Source organism: Lissotriton vulgaris, chromosome 7 (assembly GCF_964263255.1).
Source record: "Lissotriton vulgaris chromosome 7, aLisVul1.2, whole genome shotgun sequence".
In the NCBI taxonomy this organism is placed as follows: Eukaryota; Metazoa; Chordata; class Amphibia; order Caudata; family Salamandridae; genus Lissotriton; species Lissotriton vulgaris.
Genome location: NC_141695.1, coordinates 1,627,571,527 through 1,627,585,490, shown reverse-complemented (window position 1 = coordinate 1,627,585,490; position 13,964 = coordinate 1,627,571,527). Strand labels below are relative to the sequence as shown.

The following is a 13,964-nucleotide window of genomic DNA, read 5'->3' as shown; positions in this document are numbered from 1 at the left end:
CTGGAGTGGGGCGGATTGTTTTGGATTGGAGTGGGGTGGATTGTGGTGGACTGGATTAGAGTGGAGTGGACTGATATGGAATGGGTGGATTGGGATGAGGTCGATTGAATTAGAGTGGTGGCTTGGGGTGATATTAAATGGATTGGAGTGGGGCAGATTGGAGTGGGGCGGTTTGCTTTGGATTGGAGTTGGGTAAATTGTTTTGGATTGGAGTGGAGAAGATTGGAGTGGGGTGGATTGGAGTTGTTATTGACATTTATAGAGCGCTGCTGCTACCTGAACGTGTCCTGGTGCTATATGAAGTCCTGCTGGAAACTATAAGAGTGGAAGAAACAGCACCAATATTATTTCATAAAAAGCCATGTTTTTAGTGCTTTCCTGAAGATCATTAGATTGGTCATAGTTCTGAGATGTATTGGAAGGTTGTTCCATGCCTTGGCAGCATTGGCTACAAAACTTCTGCCCCCCCCCACCCCCCAACTGGCTTTTTTCACACACTGCACCAACACCATTTTTGCATCTGATGACCTTGGCGATCTTTTTGGTGCATACCAGCGTATTCTCTGTTGAAGGGAGTCTGGTCCAGTTCCGTGATGGGCTTTGAAGACCAAACATAAGGCCTTAAACCTGGTGCGTTTTCTGACTGACAGCCAGTGGAGTTTTTTTTATCTCAGCTGAGATTGAGGCATTTTAGGTATGCCGGTGAGAAGTCTGGCTGCTGCATTCTGCAGGATCTACAATTTGTTCAGCAGTCCTTCCTGGATGGTAAGATATAAGGTGTTACAGTAGTCCAATCTGGACATTGTTAGCACTGTGATGACTGATTTTTGGGAGTCTTTGGGGAGCAGAGGCATTATTTTTCTGCAGGGTCTCAAGATATAGGAGATCCGTGACACCACTGTGTTGGCCTGGTCCCTAAAGCTAAGGTTGTTATCAATCCACAAGCCCAAGTTTTTCACTTTCCTACTTGGAGTGGGAAGGGACCCTGAAGTGTCTGGCCAACAGTCTGAGGTCGAGAAATTGGGGTTATTGCCAAATAATACAACCTTTGTTTTACAGGAGTTGAGTTTTAGGCAATTTTGTGCGATCCAGACCCCAACTGCGTTCATACAATCCTGGAGCAGGGACGCAGTTCCCGGCATCTCCTCAGACCATACAGACACCACTATTTGGGTGTCGTCCGCTTAGGAAGTCAGATTGAAACCAAAAGATTCAATAAGTGGCCCCTATGAGGACACATAGATATTAAAAAGTATCGGACTCAGTGAAGACCCTTATGGCACGCCACAGGGTAGTGAGAATGGATCCGCCTTGTATTCACCCAGGACAACAGTTTGGGTTCTGTTGGATAAGAAGGAGTTGAAGAGTTTCCAGGCGGTGCCCTGAACTCCAGTCTCGTGCAATCAGTCCATCAGCAAAGCATGATGGACCGTATCAAAGGCTGCAGAGAGATCAAACATAATCAATGCAGCTTTTCCTCCCTGATCCAGAATGGTCCGAATCTCCTCCGTGGATTTGAGTAACTCTGTCTCCGTGCTGTGCCCCTCTCTAAAACCGTACTGAGTTGGATTTAGCACCTGTGATTCTTGTAAAAACACATTGAGTTGCGTGTTCATGTTTCTCTCTATAATTTTTGCCTGGAATGGTAATCTAGATATGGGCCTGAAGTTGTTAGGGTCTTTGGCATCCAAACTAGGTTTTTTTAACAGGGGCAGAATGGATGCCTGTTTCTACTCTCTGGGAAAGTAGCCCTCTGAGTACATAGAGTTTATGATAGTTGTCAGGGTGCGTGAGACTAGCTCCACTGCCAATTTGACTATTGATCCTGGGCAGGGATCATACGGAGAGCCAGATTTCACTTTCATGAGGAGAAGAGTGTCTGAAACTGATAAAGGGGCAAGACTTTACAGTACAGAGATCCTGTTTTCGTCTATCTTGGAACTAATCGTCAGCACAATAGTATTCATGATATTTAAGTCTGAGAAAGTTAAAAAAAATAGCATTAACTTTATCAAAGAAGAACTTTGCTACTTTATTGCACAGTTCTTGGCTAGCTTGGATAGTGGGTACGATTGGATCGGTCAGGGTAGTAACAGTTTTAAATAGCTCTTTTGGCGAATTTTTTGCGGAGTTGATTTTCTTGGTGAAGTAGTCTAATTTGGTTTTCTGAAGCAACTGTTTATATTGGGCAATACTCGCCTTATATTCCTTTTTTTCCTTATCTTTGTATTCCTTCCTCCAGTTTATTTCCAGGTGCTTGCAGCATAATTTTTGATTTCTAAACTCCTGCAAGTACCATGGAGATGAAGGCCGCTGTCTATTAAAGCAAAGGAGTTTTTTGGGCGCAAGCTTATTTACTGCTGCCTCCAGACAGTTTAAGTAGGACCTGTTTGCTTCACTCAGATCTCTGGTTGGCGCGGTACAGGTCGAGGATAGTACTAGTAGGTGGATGGGAGTGGGCAGATTAGAGTGGGGTGGATCATAGTGGGGCAGTTTAGAGTGGGCGGACTGGCATGAGGTAGACTGGAGTGGGGCAGATCAAAGTGGGGTAGATTGCTTTGGATTTGAGTGGGGAAGATTTTTTGGATTGGGGAAAATTGGAGTGGGATGGATTGGAGTAGGGCCTATTGCTTTAGATTGGAGAGGGGCATATTGGAGTGGGAAGATTAGAGTGGGCGGATTAGAGTGGAGTGAATTAGAGTGATGCAGACCGGAACTGGGCAGATCAGAGTGGTGTAGACCGGAGTGGGGGAGATTGTTTTGGATTGGAGTGGGGCAGATTGTTTTGGATTAGAGTAGGTTAGATTGGAGAAGGGCAGATTGGAGTGGGGCCGATAATTTTTAATTAAGTTGGGCAGATGTTTTGTATTGAGGTGGGAAGCATGTATTGGATTGGAGTAAGGCAGATTGTTTTTGATTCGAGTAGTGCAGATTGGAGTGCAGCAGATTGTTTTGGATTGGAGTGGGGCACGTTGTTTTGGATTAGGGTGGGGTAGATTGGAGTGTGGCAAATTGTTTTGGATTGTAGTGGGGCAGCCTGTTTTGGATTGGAAAGGGAAAATTAGAGTGGGGCAGATTGGGATGGGGTAGATTGCTTTAGATTTGAGTGGGGCAGATTGCTCAGGATTGGAGTATGGCACATTGTTTGGGATTAGAGTGGGGCAGATTGTTTTGGATTGGAGGGGGGCAGGTTGTTTTGGACTGGAGTGAGGTGAATTGGAATGGGGCAAATTGGAGTGGGGTGGGTTGGGAGGACTGGAGTTTAGTGATTTGGATTGTGGTCAGTGGTTTGGATTTGATTGGTGTGGTGTGGTGTGAATTGGATTGAGTGGGGTGGATTGGTGTGAGGTGAGGTGGGGTGGATTGGAGTAGGGCGTATTAAAGTGGGGTGGATTGGGGTGTACTGCACAGTTATGTGTTAAAGCATAATTTCAGGATTACACACAAGAAAGAAACAATGTCGCTCTGCAATAAAATAATCCTCATCTTTTGAGAACAGCACCCACGAGCAAAAAAAAAAAGAAAACGTGAGAGCAAAGCGAGAAAAGGAGACTTGGCAAAATGAAAGAAAGTTAACTATAGAAAATAAAACTTTGCAATTTTGTTTGTCCTGCTGGGCACATTTTCGCCAGTCAAACGCCTTCTGTTTGCAAGGCACTGGAAGTTAAAAAGAACAAAATAGTACTTCAATCATGTTGGGCACTGATTAAGTTGAATCAATCAGTGCTTGGTCCCTGCTCCACAGAGAGAAATGGACATTATGTTAGGCCTGCAGGGGCGAATTACGAGGCTGTAAGGAAGAGTGCCACACAAGCCAACAAATTGGTAAGCAACGGACGGCCTCCAAGCCCTTTTTGGATACAATAGTGTCTTCCAATTGAGACACTTGCGCTAGCACATGCTCCTTTGGGCTCGACCCTAAAAAGACGGTAGAGAAGCACTACAACAATGTATGTGACATAGTATAACCACAACATATTTGTACAAAAAAAGCAACAAACTGTGCTCAACTTTTAGGTTTTGACTGGCGATGCGTACGAAGTACGCATGCGCCAAAAAACCTTATGAGTTGTGTGTGGTGTCGGGCCTACGCCCCCTCCTCCCACTGGCTAGCTCCATAAATGGAGGCTAGCCATTGGGAGAGGGCTCTGTCCGTCAATGCCGGACCAGATTCGGGGGCGTTCCCGAGAATTTTTGGCTTTTGGCGACGTCACGCTACGTCAGCCAAAAGCCGGGAACGCCCCCGAATCTGCTCCGCCATTGACGGCACTCAGCGCCCCCTCCACGAGTCCTGGGACCAGGTCCGCCTCACCTCGCAGCGCCCGATGGCAGCTTTAGGCAGAAGGGGATGTCCGCTGCACGCCTTCTCGTTTGTCTTTGTTGCCGTCATGTGAGCTGATCTGGTGTAGCACTGTGACGTCGGCACCCGGCACCCGTAGAAAGGTCTCGCGCAGCCGGAAAGGCGCTGCATTCCAGGAAGAGGCAACACACTCAAGATGGTGAGATACAGGCGGGATCTGTAGAGCTAGGGAGCTGACTGCAGCCCGGCGGGAGGGGACCCAGAGCGCACAGGAAGGCCAGCGAGCTTAAAGGCTGTACAAACACGGCACCCCAGAGAGAAATATCTTTATGGCGTGTACAATTAATAAAGTGTGTACCCGTTCCCACCCCCCCTCCCCCTCCTTGCAAACTATAATGAGGTCCTTGCGAATCCCCCCGCTCGCCCCTACCTCCCCGTCCAACTAGCAGATGAGAATCTGTGGATTCATCCTTCACCGCTAATGTTTACTTTATGCTGATGATTAGGCAGCGGCTTCCCACTGGAGATGGAGTATATTAAGAAACACAAATTTCACGCAGTAATTGTCCGTGCGAGCGCGCCGCATCTCATTACAGTCGAGGCTGTGAAATACCGCACGCGAGGGGGTCGCTGACACCCCGTGCGACCCTGCTGAGCCGGGCGCGATGGAAATGGCTGCCTGTGCTGTACTGGTCCAATTTGCTTGTTTTTGGAAATTTCGAAATCTTTGGGGATGCTGCATTAGTGTCAAGGAAGCTTTTGGGAAAAGGAAGATCCTATTTGAGTATGTACAAAAGATGGTTTGAAGCCACACTAGTTCAGTTGAAATTGTGAATATGTTGGTGTACCCAAAAATTACACATACCCAAAGGTTACACATAACTTTATCGAAGGGCATTCGCATTAAGGTATCTGCTGGAGTTGATGAGAATAGGCCTATCTACTTTAGCAATTTTTTTATTTAACTGATAAAAATACAGGGGTCAATTCACAAACATTTTGAAAAAGGTTGGAAATCTACACATCGTAAGTTTCCTCTTGTTATTTGCATGTATACCCCACTTGTTGAGTTGCATAGCCCCCCAACACCCCTCCCAGCATGGTAGTTATTCAAACCCTTTCCTGCCGTGGAAACATATTAACTTTATGATCACATTTAAATGCGTTTTTATAGTGGAAAGACTCATACAAAGTGTTTGTGTACACCAACTACGTTGTGATTTTGAGGCCTTTACGAGTCGTCGGTAACAGTGGGCAGGCCAGAGAAGACTTGGGTAAGGGGCCTGGCTCTAGCAGCCAAAACGAGCTAAGCCATCACCCTCGCTCCATCTCGCTCTCTGCCTCGGCTTTCTCTTCCTTGCTCTTTCCATCCTTCTCTCTCTATGTCAGTTTCTCCCTCCTCGGTCCGTTTCTCTCTCTTTTCACCCCTCCTTCGTTTTCTACCTCCTCGGTCTCTCCTTTTGTCTCTTTCTCTTCCTTGCTCTTTCCATCCTTCGCTCTCTGTCAGTTTCTCCCTCCTCGGTCCGTTTCTCTCTCTTTTCACCCCTCCTTCGTTTTCTACCTCCTCGGTCTCTCCTTTTGTCTCTTTCTCTTCCTTGCTCTTTCCATCCTTCGCTATGTCAGTTTCTCTCTCCTTAGTCTGTTTCTCTCTCTTTTCGCCCCCCTCGTTATCTCCCTCCTCCTCTGTCTCTCTTTTTGTCTCTTTCTCTTCCTTGCTCTTTCCATCCTTCGCTCACTATGTCAGTTTCTCTCTCCTTAGTCTGCTACTCTCTCTTTTCGCCCCCCTCGTTATCTCCCTCCTCCTCTGTCTCTCTTTTTTTCTCTTTCTCTTCCTTGCTCTTTCCATCCTTCGCTCTCTGTCAGTTTCTCTCTCCTTAGTCTGCTACTCTCTCTTTTCGCCCCCTCGTTTTCTCCCTCCTCCTCTGTCTCTCTTTTTGTCTCTTTCTCTTCCGCACTCTCTCTCTCTCTTTGGCTCTAGAATGCTTCGCTGAGGCTCCTTTGCTCTGCCTTTCGCCCTCTCTTCTTAGTTTCTCCACCCAGCAGTAGCACCTGCTTCTTGGCTCTGCTTGCTTTTGGCTCGAGACTGCCAGAGAACCTCGAGCCGAACCAGAACAGGGCATCTGAGTCGAACCTTCTAGCCCACCTCTAGTTTTTGCATGTTCACCCCAGCCACTCATCTCCCCTCAACCCCTCTCCCCTCCCCCAATCACCTCCCCTGCTGCAGCCCCTCTCAGGTGACTGTTCTGCCACTAACCCAGTTTCATATTCGGTTACAAAGGGTCAATTCAATGCCATTTATTTATGTTAAAAAAACATAAATAAAAATAATGTCAAGAGCAATGCCAATCGCTCTAACTTTAACAAAGGCAAAACCATTGCATTGTAAATTCTTGTTTATAATATCTTGGGTGAAAAAACGTGTTTTACAAACAGTTCCGAGGTGGAACCAATTTAATATTTCAATACTTCCTAGTCTGACCAAATACCCAGGAGCAATATTTACCATAGCAGCAAATCATGCCTATAAGAAAAAGGTGTCTCCAGTGCAAACATCTTGTCGGTATTTGTGCTAAATACAGACGCTGCAGTGCCTTTGATATAGTGGACCTCACTGGAAAATGAGCCCATTGAAAATCCTATGCCTGGGGAAATGCTGTCAATTTTAAATACCGTGCTGGTGCATGAGGTCATCCCTGTTCATGCTGCTGTCAAATGCACTCTGCTAATGACTGCAATATCAGGGTTCTGCCGTCACGTGCTCATGGCTGCTGCACTGTACTACTGACTCTTGCTCAAACATTCCAGGGTGTGGCCAAATGTTTAGATGCTATTAAAGTGATCATCAGTTTACCAGCCTGCCTGGTGTGTGGCTCAAATATGATGCAGTGCTGTTCACATCTGATTGGCTGCTCTTTGGAGCAAGGGGGCACTGTTTGCCAGGAGAACCTTTCATTGTACCAGGGGCAAATCAGAATCCCAGACTGGCTGCTCTCAGTAGCTGGGCTGTGGCGGGTTACCTCTTCCTCTCAGATTCCATAACATTCACCCTCATACCGCAGACATTTATTACATTTATCTATTTGGCTTGTCCAAACTATGTGGCTCTGTTCCATTCCATGGAACAGAGACTCCTCACTTATGTACTTCCACTGCCCACATTTAGGGAACTATATTTAAAAAATTTCTTAAGCACTCCACAAGAGTGCATGTGATTTCCAGCTGTCTCCCTCCTCTGCTTCTCTCCCCCACCCATGCTCATGTGCTTCTTTCCTTCCCCCACGTTGCTCCCTCTCGTCTGTGTTCTTCTTCCACAGCTCCATGTTTCTCTGTATCTTTCTCTCTCTACCATGTGCTTTGCCCCCTCACATTTGTGTTGTTTCCCCCTTCGTGTTGCATCCTCCCCATCCCTCTGTGTTACTTCTCCCACCTGCACCTTCCATGTTTTTGCACACACTTTTGCCTTTTCTAAATTTTTATTTTCAGCACTAAGTCTACCAACCTCAGGTGGATGAAAGGTAGAGTCTGCCTTGCTGTGATGCAAGAGTGAAATAGGACCACCACATTTGTCAACTGCAAATATTCAGCTCAGTGGGCCATCCTCCCAGAAATTACATTAACATTTCCATGCAGCTCTGCAACTCTTCCCCTAGCATCTAAAGCACAATTTCCATGTCATATAGGCATTGCTCTAGTAACAAAATAACCCCAAAAAACTACTAATACCCCAATGCTTAAAAGCATCGGAATAGAAAACGTCCTTCCTAACTTAGGGGCATATTATCAAAACTCAGCGATAGTTTTTGCTGAATGCACTTAGCGCATTTTTTCTTATCGCCGGCTATCGCTGGATTATATGGCCATGATAGTACTGTATTAACAAGGCTTAGCGCATTGGCAATCTAAAATCCAGTGATAGCGGGAAAATGGGCCAACATTGCTGAAAAACCAGCGAAAATCAATGCAAAACGGAGTCAATCTTGCTGATACGACCATGTGGCTATAACCCCTTATAATCCACCTCCAATGTTAAGTATGCCTTAGTCAGGAATTTAACAGACGTTAGATTCCTGCGTTAATGGCGAGTTAGCGCGATTATTGTTATCGCTACGAGGGTCGGGCCTCGTTGTAACTATCGCGAAGCTGCGTCAATAATATTTTCCCATGAAGTTTGGTGAAGCACGCCTACTTTGCATCTCATTAACGATACCTTGTGAGGCGTGAGTAAAACGGGTGCTAAATCATGGAAATACGCGCTAGAGTGTCCTTGATAATAATGCAATAAAATTATCGCCGCTTTTCGGCCAAAAACAGATGCTAAAACGGCAATCATTTTATCGCCCCCTCTTGATAATATGCCCCTTAGAGTCCAACCATCCAAATATGGACTAAACTTCTGTGGTATGTTTATATCATTGTTCATGCACTGAAAATGCTGTAAGGCAGATTCTCTCAAATATCTAATGATTTAGGATTCACAATATTTTATTTTTCTGAAAATACTTTTGCTTGTATGTTCTTCATGGGGGACGAGCATAAATCTTCTGAAAAAAATGTTTTTTATTAAAATATTTGCTCACATGAAATAATTCTGCATTGTATATATGTAAATAAACCAAAAGTATACAAAAGAAACAAATATACAAAAAAAATCTAACGGAAAAGGCATGAATGTCCCCTTATTCAATAAGTGTGCACCCCGAGGAGGAGAGATTTACCTGCCCTTGAATATGATTTATGAGTGAAACCTAGGAGTCTTTGATAACACTGTTAGTAACCCCTGCATGACAATACAGAAAACTCAAAAAAGAGGGACAGCCGAGGAGAAGTGTATTTTTTAGATCTGTGTGTAATCTCTGGTCACGTCTTTGGATCATCATGAAGTAGCCTTGGGGGTTGATGTGCCTGCTGTAGAGCTTTGAATGTAAACTTCAGTGGACACTGAGCAACCAGATGCCTGGGGTTAGCCAAGAGGCGTTTGACTCCACCCTCCACCACTAAGAAAATGAAACGAACCCAGCAAAATTCAAAATCGACAGGTAAGGCCCAAAATGAGAGCAGCCAGTGGAGGAGGGGAAACAGCAAATACCACGACCGCTGAACAATGCGTTGCCTTTGCAACAAATGTGTCTGAACTATGTATTCCATTTACACGCAATTTGTTACAATGACATGCGTTAGGTAAAGCAGTGTTGGACTGTAATTAAAGTGCAATACTTTCCCTACTGTTGCAGGGACTGGAGTTGGAAAAGTAAATTATGCTATTCCAAAGTCCAGCAAGTTGTTGTAACAACTTGCGTAGTAAATATAATGCGTGGTTCAGATGCATTTGTTGTTCCGCCTGTGTTGTTAAGGAATGCATTGGAAAGGAAAGCCTGGTTGTTTCATATAACTATGGTAGAGGGTGGTGCCACTTGAACAGACCTATGGGCACACAACAGGTGCACATTTAAGACAAGCCTATGGGCCCAGCAGCAGTTGCTGCAAAGTTTTGAAGCACCGACACCAGATAAGCAAAGATTGGGAGGGCACATTTTGCAGGCTGGCGGCGCAGTGGTCAGGCTGCAAAGAGCAGTACCCCGTTCGCAAGAACGGACCATACACACACGCAACCTGGGAATCATCCTGGACTCAGAGCTCAAATGGATCACCAGAGCAACTCCATCTCGTCCGCCTGCTTCCACACCCTCTGCCTCCTACGTGAGACCTTCAAATGGATCCCCCTCGAACACAGAAAGACCGTCACTCACGTCCTGGTCACCAGCAAGCTCGACTACGGCAACACACTCTATGCCGGAATAAACAAAAACCTCACAGCAAACTACAAAACATCCAAAACGTCGCCGCAAGACTGGTCTTCAACCTGCCAAGACACTGCCACATCTCCCAGCACCTGCGCACACTCCACTGGCTCCCCGTCGAAGCTAGAGTCACCTTCAAGATGCTCACCCACGCTCACAAGGCCCTCCACGACACCAGACCAGCATACCTGAACAGCCAACTCAAAGTCAACGCACCCCAAAGGATCAGCCCAGCTCTGCTACGCCGTGGCCCCCCGCACCAGAAAGACCATATTGGGAGGCACCTCCTTCTCCTTCCGCGCGGCAGGAGCCTGGAACGACCTTCCGCTCCACCTCAGACATATAACATTGCCCCCCATATTCGCAAGAAACTGCAAAGCCTGGCTCTTCAACAGACCCCCTCCTTGATGGACTGGAACATGTGACCCCCCAAACGTCTAGAGACCCTTACAGGTGAGTAGTCGGGCTTAACAAACACCTGATTGATTGACTGATTGACCAAGTCAGAAGTCATCCCTTACCCCATACCTTAGGATGCCAAAAGGCAAGGCCTCAGGGGGAGACCATATTAGGGTGACCGCAGCACTGGCACGGTCCTTGCAGCCCATGCCCGGCGGGCACCAGCAGAAGGACAGAAACAAGGTTGGTAAGATGAGTCAAGAGATAGTGCAAACTGACCCTCCCCACACAACTGCCCTACCAGCAGGAAATGAAGATCTACAACTTCCAGAAGCATTATGGACATTTGCTAACACTGTTAGAAGATTTGTTAATTTTGACAATAACTACTTAAGGCATTCTGATGGCCCATCTGAAAGTGGAGGAAGCCTAGCTTTTATAAAATGTGGCCTTCTAACTCCAGGAGCAACTTTGCAACCCAAAGTTCTTAAGATCTTATGGCTGGGGTCATGTATCAAAGAACGAAGGAGTATCTTCAGTTCCTGGGTCATAAAGTGTCAACCCTTGTTAAATAACTCAATGGGTTATTTTCTCGTTGTAAGTAGCTGTATGCCCCTTCCAAGGCATAAAATTCAATGATTGTAGATTTAAATACAATATTTCTTTCTTCCCAGGTGGAAAGATTCCCACTGATTGGACAACAATAATCAAATATTATGAAGTTCCTAACATTACAATGGAGTTTGTATTGTATGCTATAGAAATGTTAATTATTGTAATTACATGCATAGACCAACGCACTATATCTCAGACGTCACCTAGGTGATGTATGGTGCTTTATAGAACTCACTAATAATTGCAAACAGTGCCTAACAAAGTGAAGAGGTTCCAGTATTCCTTCACCTTTTGTCAACGTGTAAAGGAACTCAGATTATTGTTTCTCTCAATGGGCTGCTGAGCCTGGAGATCATGGGGCCCCATTCAGTTGGGATCCCTTTGACACCTTTTCCCAGTCACACCTCAACCAAGGTTTTTAACTACCAATACTGCAGCCCCTGCAGAGTCCCCAAGGCCCACTGAACCCTAATTATTGCTATGTTTTTATATCAAGTTTTTAAATTATGTCTATATTTTGCTCCCAACCACTGGGCAGGTGGGGTCCACTTTCCTTTCTTTTACTGGGGCCCAATGCATCTAAGCTATGCTCTTGGACACGCCTATGGCAGAGGAATATATCATAGTAGTCAGGCAACTGGAGCAGGGTGGAAGGTTTAGAGTGGCCTTAACCCCACCACCTCATTCTATGAGACAGCCCTGGGCGGCACACACATTAAATAATATGCATCATTCCCAACGCATGTGATTCAAGGACAGCATCGTGCACCAAACACAGGTGGGGGGCAGAACCGGCATAAAAATGGCTGCCAGAGCCCAAATCCATGTAATTCACACTGTATCCCAGGACTGCCGTCACCGCATGAATGTATCAGGCACTTCTCATTGACCTTAGTACCTGCCTCCCATGTGAAGCTTGTTCTTAAGCAGTGACATCCGTCCCTTTCTGCTGTCTAAGAGGCTCTGCCCAGCTTTGACTGGGATGTGTATGAGTGCGAAACTTGCTGTGTCACTCTGGCTCAAGCTGCACAGTCCAGGACGCCAATAAGGCCTAAATGCCACAGGGTGGAGTTCTTGGGGGACCCCCGAAGAGGTAACATGACTCATCAGTTTGGGTTGGACTGTGCACGTGGGACTGGGCATCTCCTTCAAGGGCACGCGGGAGCTGAAAACCCTACAGAATGTAGTTGCACTTAATAGGGGAGGAGATGTGGCCTTGTGGCGAGAGCTGCTGACAAAGAAACTTGTAAACCGGACTTAAATTCTACCCTCGGCTCAACGTATTGTGATCTTGAGCAAATTACGTAATCTCCCTGACCCTGTGCCTAAAGACAATGTGTAACGTATTCTGGTGAAGATGTACAGCCCTGTAATGCCCTCGGACCAGGTTTGAGCTCTGTAAAACTTAAAAAATATATAAAAAGTTGTACCCAGGGGAAATGCCAGTGTTTCATTGTCAGTCACCCTGGTAAAGGGTGGCACGAATGCAGAGTTCTCTTTTTGCCAGACCCAGGATGTGCCAAACCACGAAGCATATTCCAAAAGTGAAGCCGGTTCCCAATAGTTCATCTCTTCTCTTTTTATTGTTATTTATTTCTCGTTGCCCTTTTGTTTCTAATCCTTCAATCGTCGTTTCTATTTTGCCTTTTCTTTGTTCACCGTGTCTCTATTGCCTTTTCTTCCTCTTTATCCTTTTCGCTAACCTTCTTCAATCCGCTCACGCTTCTTATATTTTCTCTCAGTATTTTATTTTCACTCTTTTCTCGTCACATTTATTAAACACGTACTTTTTACTTATTTCAGTCCTCTTTCCTTGCTCTTCATTGCCCTCTCAACCACTGTCCTTTCTATTCTCGACGCCCTCTCTAGTTATGTCCTCTTCTTCTTTTCCAGCGCCTGCTCACACTATCTTTCTCACTATTGCTTTTTCTTCTCCTTCTTCATGCTCCCCTCTTACATTTGTTTTGGTTCCTTCTCTTCCTCTTTCCATTCTCCTAACATTTGTTCTGTTTGTTCTCTATTCTATCTTTTACCCCTTTCCATAGTTCCTCTCTTTCGGTCTGTTCTTTTATTGTTTTCCTCACATTTTCCTTTTGTTGGATTTCTTTTGCGTGATCGGTGTTTATACTTTTTTCTTCTCCTTTGGCTTCCACTCTATTTTCTTTTTACCTGAAATTCTGATTCCTTTTCTGCCCCACTATCTCCCACCCTTGCCCTCATGTTCTCCATCCTTTTCAATGTCGTCCCCAATTCAGTCTCCACTCCCCATTTTCTCGTTCTTATTATGACTCTCACCCAGCCCGCTTTCCGTGCCCGACCCAGTAGTGTAGAGGATGGGGTATTCGTCCCTCCAACTTCCCCTGCGGCGGTCCTACCCACCTGCTGCGCCCTGCCGGTGCCTCCTGCAGCTGACGCCCGCGCGGTGCCGCCCTCTGCTGCCTGGCAGTGTGCAGGCCCGGCTTCGTCTGCCTCTCGCGGGCGGCGGTGGATGCAAGGGTCTGGGATGCTGCCCGCTTCCCCGGCGGTGATAGGTCAGTGCTTTCCCACACTGAGCGGAGCCGCCTCGCTTGAGAATGGAGAGCCCGGGAGGAGGAGGCTGCCTCGCGCTGATTGGGCGCGCGCCTGATTAGTGCAATAAGAGAGCTCTCTTGGCAGGAAGCAGATGTTGAGCTGATTAAAGCTTCCAGGAGCTGAGCATCCATTAACCCCCCCCCCTCCCCCCGCTGCCCATCTCGCCCACCCCAGGGAGCACCTCATCCTCGCGGCACCAGGCAGTCCGGGGAGGGTGGTGATGGGAGGGGTTCTGAGGAGTGGCCCTAAGGATGCTTTTCTCCGCCCCCTCGTCAAAAGAA

General features: G+C 46.4%; 1 protein-coding gene across 1 annotated transcript in view; it reads right to left on the bottom strand.

Moving 5' to 3' along the window:
- Positions 1–13,644, bottom strand: part of LOC147706145 (regulator of G protein signaling 9-binding protein-like) — a 49,934-nt gene extending 36,290 nt beyond the window's left edge. Inside the window, exon 1 of the mRNA XM_086929041.1 lies at positions 13,492–13,644. The gene's annotated coding sequence lies outside the window, so the exon portion shown is untranslated. The remainder of the gene's footprint in view (positions 1–13,491) is intronic.
- Positions 13,645–13,964: the final 320 nt, after the last annotated feature.